Source organism: Pteropus alecto, unplaced genomic scaffold, assembly GCF_000325575.1.
Source record: "Pteropus alecto unplaced genomic scaffold, ASM32557v1 scaffold125, whole genome shotgun sequence".
Classification (NCBI taxonomy): domain Eukaryota; kingdom Metazoa; phylum Chordata; class Mammalia; order Chiroptera; family Pteropodidae; genus Pteropus; species Pteropus alecto.
Window position 1 is genome coordinate 6,738,731 of NW_006436888.1, and position 9,034 is coordinate 6,747,764.

Below are 9,034 nucleotides of genomic sequence, written 5' to 3' on the forward strand. Positions count from 1 at the left end.
GAAGAGATGGGGGCTTTGAAATGCCTTGTCGGCAGGAGCTGGATCTGACTCATCTCGGGATCCCCAGCCCTGAGCTGGTGGGTGGAAGGTGTTTAAAAAATATTACTATACACGGAGCTTTTTCTGATTAGCTCATATGTAAAGCACAAGAAAGAGGTACTCTATCCCAAACTATGTCTAAGAATAGCCCAAAGCCCTGTGTGCATCCACACGTGAATATACAAGTTTTTATTGGACAAGAATCCCAAACTCAAAAAGGGTACCTTTCCCCTAAAGGTAAAAACTACTGATAATGACTGGTAGAAATTGATGTCTTTTCTTTTGCTTTTTGATTATCTTCTTCTGGGATAGTTATAGTTTCTGGGCAAAGGCATTGCTCCAAATTAAGCTGGCAGGGGGTAATGCTGCCTGCTAAAGAGGGGGGCCCCTCCCTGTCTCCTTCCTTAAGAAGCTGAACTGAGCTCCTGACCTTGTTCTTCGGGGGAATAAAAGGCCAGAATCAAAGACTCGGGTGCACCCTAGTACTCTATATATACCTTACACTCAACGCGTGTGCATATGAGCACTTACTTGCCTGGCACTGCCTCCGAGGGGTCGTCACAGAAAAGGTGTGGGAGCCTAGACCACCACGTGAGGGGCCTCTCACCCCCTGTTTCCAAGGACAGCCTCTGAGAAACTGGGAGGAGAGGGGAGAAAACAAACAGGTTCCTTCTGTGAGTGCAGAAGGCTTTGCAGTCCATGCGACAGAGCTCCCAAGCTTCAAGTACAAGGCCAGAAACAACAGCGACATTTTACAGAAAAGTCTATTCATTTCGTCCAGTGCTAGAGATGAGAAAACACTAAATTATTCGGGGCACCCTCTAGAGCAATGGTTTTTTAACCTTTTTGGGCCACAGACCGCTTCGAGAATTTAAAGTAGAAGCCCTCGCCACAGAAGATGTGCACAGACACACCACATTTGCATACAATTTAGGGCATTTTTTGAACATTTAACAGTTCATTAAAGGGACTCCTGCCCAGATTAAGAAGCTGTGCTTCGCAGCAAATGGGACAAGGTGTATGGACTCTTCCGGTGAATGAGAATAAACTAAACTCACAGTACAAGGAGCACTGCCAAGACAGAAGCTCCCGCCTGGAGAGCTGGGATCTGTGGATCGAGCAGAAAGAGTAAAGCGTCTGTCTAGAGTGAGCCCAAGGACACCATTAGGAGGGGGCCAGGAGAGGGACCTTGGCAGCGGCTTGGACGGTCCCTCTCCTGCCAGGAGTCTGTGCACAGCCACCGCATTAGCGAGGCCTGGGAAGGGGTCCAAATGGGGCCGACTTTAATTTAAAAGTAACAGAAGCATCTTTGTCTTTCCTGGATCCCCAAATCTATTCGTGATGAATGGAATAAGAAGCGGAAGCCCAGGATGTTAATTCTCAACTTTGGGGGGTTTGTTTTCTTCTTTTTTTTTAATCCTAAAGTTTCACAAATGATCTTAAAGAAGTTCTAAAAATCTCAGAAGGCTTAAAAAATAATTAGTTTTAATTTGACTTAAATATATATATACATGCCATGAACCCCTTTGGACATAGGGGGAGCAACTGCAGGCCCCCGACTCTCCCTGAACAACTCCCAGGGGCGGGAACCCCGTATCATTTTGGAAGTGGTCCATTCTATTCTTCTCTCAAATTGAGCTGCTCTCGGCCTCCTTGAAAGTTTCTCTCTGTGGTCATTGCTCTCATTTCTGGAGCCACAAAGATTCAATCTATTCCCTTTGCCGCATAATAATCCTTCAATAACTTGAGGTTAGCTCTCAAGTCGCCCGCAGTCTGCTCTCCCCCTGGGGGAGGGGGAGGACATGTGGTCTTGCATCCTCACCAACCTGCCACCCTGGAGGGGCCCTAGGTGGGCTTGTCACTCAGAACCTTTCTTCAGAGCACGACGTTCACGTGGGACAGGAATCTCCTATCACGGTCACTCAAGTACTAGCTGTCATGTCGCCCGGAACGAAGAATTCGAGTGAGGCAGGTGTTCGGGGGTTTTGTTTTTTAGTTTAAAAAATTGACTAGAAATTTAAAAACTAAATCTAGCAAAAAATGTTTAAATTAAAAAATGTCTAGCAAAATTAGATATTACAAAGAGAGAGAGAGAAAGCGAGGAACGTGGACACAGAGACACACGGGGAGAAAGCGTGTGAGGACAGTCAGATGGGAGCCATACGGCAACAAGCCAAGCGCTGCCAGCAACCACCAGCAGTTGGAGAGAGGTAAGGGGCAGATTCTCAGAGCCTCTGAAAGGAGCCCACCTGCCGGCGCCTTGATTTCAGGCTTTGGGCCTCCAGGACTGTGAGGGAATACGTTTCTGCTATTTTAAGCCACCAACTTGGGTAATTGGCTACAGCAGCCACAGGGGACTAAGGCAGAGGCTCTCAGGGACGTGCCAGCCTCCAGACTCTCATCTGAAAGCGCCCTACGAGAGACTCCGAGTGAGACCAACAGCAGAACTGCCAGCTGAGCCCCTGTCAACCCACTGAATCAGGAGCAAAGAAGATGGCAGTCGTTTCAAGTCACTAAGTCGTTTCGAACCAGAACGCGCTCTCCAGCTGGAGTGACTTTTCATTTCAATAACAGACGTCACCATGTCATCCCTCTGCTGAGAGCCACTCTCACCTCCGCTCGCTCGGGTAAAACCCCTGGTCCCTCGCACTGCCCATAAGATGCCCGCCCCACCTGCCATGCCATCAGGCCCTGCACTGTCCCCAGCCCCTCAGCTCAGGCACACCGGTCTCTTTCATCTCCTCGGACATAAGGTTCCCGCTGATTGGAACGCTCCTCCCAGCGATGCGGTTCCTCGAGTCTCTGCTGGAACTTCCCGTCCCATACGGGCCACGTGTATATTTATGCACTTTTAAATATTGTCGGCCTTCTTCCCCCCACCCCATTAGAAGGTAGTTTTCTTGAGGTTAATACTCGTTCTGTTTTGTTTTCCTTGCTATACCCAGGGCCTGGCACGTAGTAGGGGGCCGAATAAATGGTTATTGTAGTGACCAAATGAAATTGTTTCTTTCCCATTTGTGGACTCTGCCTTTCTCTTTTTACTGAGTAGGACTTGGACCTTCCTTCCATCGGCCGAGCTGTCTGTTGGGCTCTTTCAGATTGCAGAGCACAGGACTCGCTTGGGCTCCCAGCACTGGGGCTTCCCGGAGGGAGGGAGGAGAAGAGAGAGGGAGGAGAGGAGGGAGGGTAGGGAGGGAAGGGGGACAGGGGAGGAGGGAAGACAGGTGAGGAAGGGGGCAGAGGAGGAGGGAGGGAGGAGAGGAGGGAGGAGAGGAGGTGGAAGGTGAGGAGGGAGTGCAGGGGAGGAGGGGGCAGGGGAGGAGGGAGAGGGGAGAGGAGGGAGGGCAGGGGTCAGAGTGGCTGGACACTCGGACCTCCTGAGAACGGAAATGCCACTGCAGCCCTGGATGCACAGCCCAGCCTCCACGGCAGCTCTGTTGGCACCTACTTCTTCCTTCACCATCGACCGGCGGACCCTGTGCTTCTTCCTGCCACCTCAGTCTGCTGCCCCGTGGCCTTTCCAGCCTCGTGCCTTCTGCTACGGCCTGTCCACGCCGCTCTACACCTGCAGTTGTCTACCCTCAGACCACTCCCTGCACATCCTGAATCCAAACATCCCAAGGGAGAACATCCGATTGATTGGCCAGTCACCCACAGACAGTCCACTGTGACACGCTCCTGCTGGGCAGAGCACTTGGGCCAGGCCACCTCAGCAGCCACCTTGGGTACTGATTCCGGGTCCAGCTGGCTGTGTCCGGGTGGTAAAGGCCCGCCCTGCCTGAGAAATCCTTCCACAGGGGCTGTGGGTGCGGCAGGCACTCAGAAGCCCCTTAAAAGGGGCACTGTGTCAGCCTGGCTCCTTGCTCGGCCCGTCTGGGGCAATGCTGAGTCAGCCATGAACTAGCACAGCTGTCCCGCCCAGCTCCGACCATCTGTAATTTTTAGCGGCATGTCCTCACCACCCTCAGCTAGGAGTGAGCCATCAGTTTGAGACCTGCCCCTGAGGAGACCCACTCAGCCAGTTATAAATGCTCTCCTCAGCCTTCTCCTGACCATCAGGAAACAAAGGAAAAACAGGATGAGTCAGGGAATTCCAAGGCAGGAGGTCCAGGGAGCTCGCTTTAAGGGATTTGTAGAAAATCAGAGAGTTACTACCCTTTTGTTTAGGAAATGCCAGAAAACGCCATCACAGGTGTGGGATTGGGGACATTTTGTAATTGGAACTTGAATTGCGATACAGTGTAACTGCCACTCTGACTCTGCCAGCGGCTTCCTCCCAGCTACAAACTTGTTCTAAAGAGAAGACGGGCACACACGGAGCCTTCCTGAGTCAAACTTCCCAAACCTGAAGCTGCTACAGTTCAGTTCTGTGTGTGGTTATGGTCATGGCCTAGGGAAGCAAAGGAAGGGAAGACTCCCAGGATGAAGTTTTAGTCTTGTGTCCTCTCACCCAAATCCAAGGCTGAGGTGAAGTTCACTGTGAAGAAGCAGGATGCTCAGTGGTTGGGGACGAGGGCTGCGAGCCAGGCTGCCAGGGCTGGACACCCCACCCCACCCCCTTATCACTCGCTGCGGGCGTGGGCTGCTCGGTCAGCCTCTCTGTGCTTTGGGAAGTGGAGGTGGTCACCTGGAACCCATTCGGGATCTTGTTGACACGATTAAATGGGTCACACCTGGCAGATAATAAAGCCTCAGTGACATTGCAGATCTGTGATAGGTGGAGGCAGAATTTTCTCGGTACCTTGTGGTCCACAGGGAGCCGCGGTGGAAACCCTCCTCTTAGCCTGCGAATCACAAGGGGCCTCTTAGAAGCAGGAAACTGCTTTTCCATCGGGAGCTCGCGCACTGCAGCGTGTGACTTCCGTCCCGCACAGCAAGTGGACCCTGCGAGAGGCCTGCCCTCCGGCCTCTAGGAAAGCCTCCAGCCCGCCTGACAGGGGGAGCCCTCTGTTGGCTGCCATCAGGGTTCCTCGGATCCCAGGGCTGCAAGTGACAACCTGGGCCTCCCTTCAAGGGACAACCTTTAGAACTGTGAGGAAAAGAGGGCAGGAAGAGACAGGAAAAAAAACACTGCTCTGGGAATGGCTGCAGCTGCTACCTAGAGAGCTCAGGGCCTTGCAGGCCTCCATTCTAGTTTTAAGCAACGATTCTCAAACTGATGACGAGAGCCACCTCGGCTGTCACAGCTCCAAACTGCCTTCCAAGGTTGGTATTATCCCACCTATTTCAAAGGTGAAGGAGCTGGCGCACAGAGCATCCACGCCAAGCTCTTTGACACTCAATAGAGACTCTTCCCCTTGATTTTCTCTTGCTGGCCCCCTCAGTCCCCACTTGCCCCCCGCCCCCTTCGTTAGGTCCTCCGAGGGAAACTCTGCTCATGGGGTGCCTCCTCCTTGCTTCCCCGACTCCCCTGGATTTTTCCCTTTAATCCCCCTCCTCCTCACTCCCCTTATTGGGGCACCCCTGATAAATGCCGTCCTAGCAATGACTGTTTAAAAACCATACTGTGCTCCCTGTTCTGTCTCCCCAAACTTACACCTTGGCCCAGTCCCTACTTCCAGCAACTGACTCTGCAAAGTCAGCTCTGAAGAAGGCTGGGGAGGGGCTACTGACGACAAGGAGCCCTAAGAGGCGCCCTCAAAGCCATCATAAGTAGAATGTTGACATGTGGGCATCTTTATGTAGCCTTTGGTAGGTGAAGGAGTTGGAAAGTGTGGTAAATTGAGAATCTATCACATTTCTAGAAAAAAATTACAAGGGAAAAACTGAATTTGATTTTTTTCCCAAACTGGACCAAAACTTATATATGCTGCTGGTAGAAGTGCAAAGAGGTACAAATACTTCAGAAAACAAAGTCGAGGGTGCTTTTATCCATGACCCAGGAACTCCACGTCTAGGTGTATGTCCCAGGCATAAAACCTAGAGAAACTCTTGTTCCTGTGCTCAGGAGATATTTGCAGCAAAGTTCATAGCAGCATTCCTGGTATTAACAAGAAAAAAAGAACCAGGAAACAACCCCAAAGTACATTGCCAGGAAAATGTGTGACAGTCATACAGTGGAATACTAAACAGCACTGAAAACAAACCACCTACAGCTATGGGGATGGAGCTCACAAATTTCAAGTTAAGCAAAAGATTCTAGCAAAAGTCTACAAACAGTACAATGCCATTTACATAATGTTCAAAATATTTAAAAAACATACAGAAAAGCCAGGGAATAATAAACACAAAATTTAGAACAGTGGCCCTTCTAGGGCCAGAGAATACACGAGGGAACTTAACAGCATTGCTGATGTCTTCCATAAGGTGGTGGTGGATACACAGACACTCATTTACTATTCTTTACACCAAATGCACTTTATCTAGCCTTTGGTATATGTGAAATAGTGATAAACGCACACACAAAAGCCTCATGGTCTGCCATGAGGAGGGACCATCCACCTAGGTCCACTGAAGGCTTTCCTCACTCATCTCATGTCTTGCCTCCCTTGGGCTGCTCATGCAACCCTGAAGTTTCCTATCTGGCTAGAGACCTGCCACTTTCTCAGCCAACAGGCAGTTTTCCAACCAGGGATGTGCAAACCACGGATAGAATCCGTAATCCAGGTGGGTCTCAGGCTGCTGCTGCTTCACCTTCTCTCGATCCTGGTGTCCACCTGCAAGTGTCCTGCAGGCACTACCTGCACTGCTTCACAGTGTGGACTTCTGATAATGGCCTTGGACACTCATTTTCTCTCCCTGCTCCCACCACCAGAGTGAGTGCCTGTGCAATGAAACAGCTCAACAGCATATTACTTATCGGTGATAAGTAATAACTAAGTGTCTGTAGCAAGGTCGATGACGCTGCACTGGACTACAGGCACACGTGAGCACCGCGGCCTGCTAACAAAGCCTCGGGAGCTATAGAGATGAGGAAGGCATTTGGCAGCCTGTGGATTTTGGAAGAGACTTGAGGGCATCTCTACTAATCATTAACATTTGAGTTACAAGTTGAAGTTGAAGTGTTGGCTCAAAACACTTTGCTGTGGCCCCAAGAATCCTGCAACAGCAGCTGTCTGAGATCATGTTCTACATTTGTGTTTGATTCCGGCTGGAAATCACTGGTTCTGGCCCGAGAGCAGTTAAAAGAGCCATGACTATCTTTATCTCTCTAACCACTTTAACGTAAAATAAGAGATTGTTTTGGAGCCTTTTCAGGGCCACACCTTAAAATTGCTCTGAAAATAAGAGCTCTAAGTGCCTGATTTCTGTAGAGAAGATTTAGGAGACGTTAGCTGTTGATTTAGCTGAGTCATGGGGCTGGGATCTTGGTCTGAAACATCAGTGTATTGCTGGTGAAATCGTAAGCTGCTTGCAAAATTCATCTAATAATTTAGGAAACATTTTACAAGTTCCTTGTTGCTTTTTTGCTGAATTTATTTAATCCTCAAGTTCTTGCTTCTTAGTCAATAGAAAACAAATGCATGATATCAATAGGTCTTCACATTTACTCAATGTCTTAGAAACCTAAGCCAGTAGCTCTGGGAAAAAAAAATGCTAGGAGTTAAGGGAGAAAAGCAGTTTTTGCAGCTGATTAGAAGAAATAATTATTAATTTCAAATATACATTTGAATGTCTCTATGCAGGGTAATATGGAAAAAATATGGAGCTGTATGGCATTGTTCCAGCCTTCAGACTTACAGATCAAGAGGAATGCTGAGAAATACAAAAATAACTATACTAGAAAACCAAGCGGGGTGGGAATATGTGTTGCAGAGTTGATTTTAAATGGACATCAGGTGTTTCCTGATCAGGTAAAATCACTGCACCCATATCTTCCTGTTTTTCATTTGCCAGACTACCGCGGAATGTTACCAGTTTTGGACTTCTGAGAAAACCCTTGCCTATCCGTGTGAAATTCCAGTCCAAATCATCACATGCATGGTTCACGGAAAGCCAGCTAGATTTGATCTACCTAAGTAGGAAAAGGAAGGAGATGAAGTTCCCCTCTCAAGACGCAACAGTAACAAGAGTTAGAAAATGAACCAACTCGGGATGCACACAGAAATGTGCCCGATACATAGGAAGCGCCCAATGTATGAGCTGTAATTAAAAGAAAGTGAACTTCCTTTCGGTCATCGGGCTTGATATTCAAGCCTGATATTTTGTCCACACACAAGGACAAAAGGACGAGGTCACCTAGGCAGGCTACCGGGAGCACAGCTAGCAGGCGCCGACAGGCGCACGCGGCCCCTGGAGCGGGGTAGGGGCCCGCGGCCGCCAACGTCTCCAGGCCGACGGGGTCTCCTACACCACGCTGCGGGAGAGGGGGTGGCTAGAGCGAAGGTCGTCATCAAGGTCATGGGCCAGACGTGCGGCACCTGCGAGACGCTGCGTGCGTGCGGGACTCGGAGTACGTGATGGAGCCCCGAGCCCTCATGCCGGCCGCGCCGCCCCGCCCTTCCCCTGGGGTCCCGGCGCCCTCGACCCCGCTGGGCCAGGGGTCGCATCCGGGTGGACTGCGGAAGGAGTCAGGGGCTCGCCCGTACCCTTACTCTGCTGCCGCGGGGCCAGGGCCCCCCAGCACCGCCGCCCCCACCCCCGCGGGTGGTCGCCCCCTCCTCTGCGCCTGGGCGGGGGCCGCAGTCCCACCCTTTTCCGGGAGTCGGAGGCCGAGTGACGGCTCGCCGGGCCAATGGCGAGGAGGCGCGGAGGGGGGGCGGGAAGTGGGCGGGGCCTCACCGAGCTGGGCAGGAAGTCCGTGCAGTCCGCCCGGAGACGAGCTGAGGGGCCTCGGTGCGTGCAGACGTTTCTTCTGACTGCCCACCCCGTGTCTGCAGCACTCCACCTCTTTCTCAGGCGGTGATACCCCGTGGTCAAGTAAGGACTCAGGGAAGGGCTGCCTAGCAGGCGCGCAGGCAGGCGGCTCGTGGGTCCTCCGGGGACTTCGACCCCTCCGACGGCGGGGACGTGGAAGGGGCGGGTCGGCGCGTGCGAGCGGGTCGGACGGGGCAGA

The 9,034-nt window shown here is 51.3% G+C and overlaps 1 protein-coding gene across 1 annotated transcript in view; it reads left to right on the top strand.

The window, feature by feature from the left end:
• The first annotated feature begins 8,740 nt into the window (after window positions 1-8,740).
• ENO1 (enolase 1) overlaps window positions 8,741-9,034 on the top strand; it is a 14,322-nt gene continuing 14,028 nt past the window's right edge. The window contains exon 1 of the mRNA XM_006914387.3: window positions 8,741-8,898. The gene's annotated coding sequence lies outside the window, so the exon portion shown is untranslated. The remainder of the gene's footprint in view (window positions 8,899-9,034) is intronic.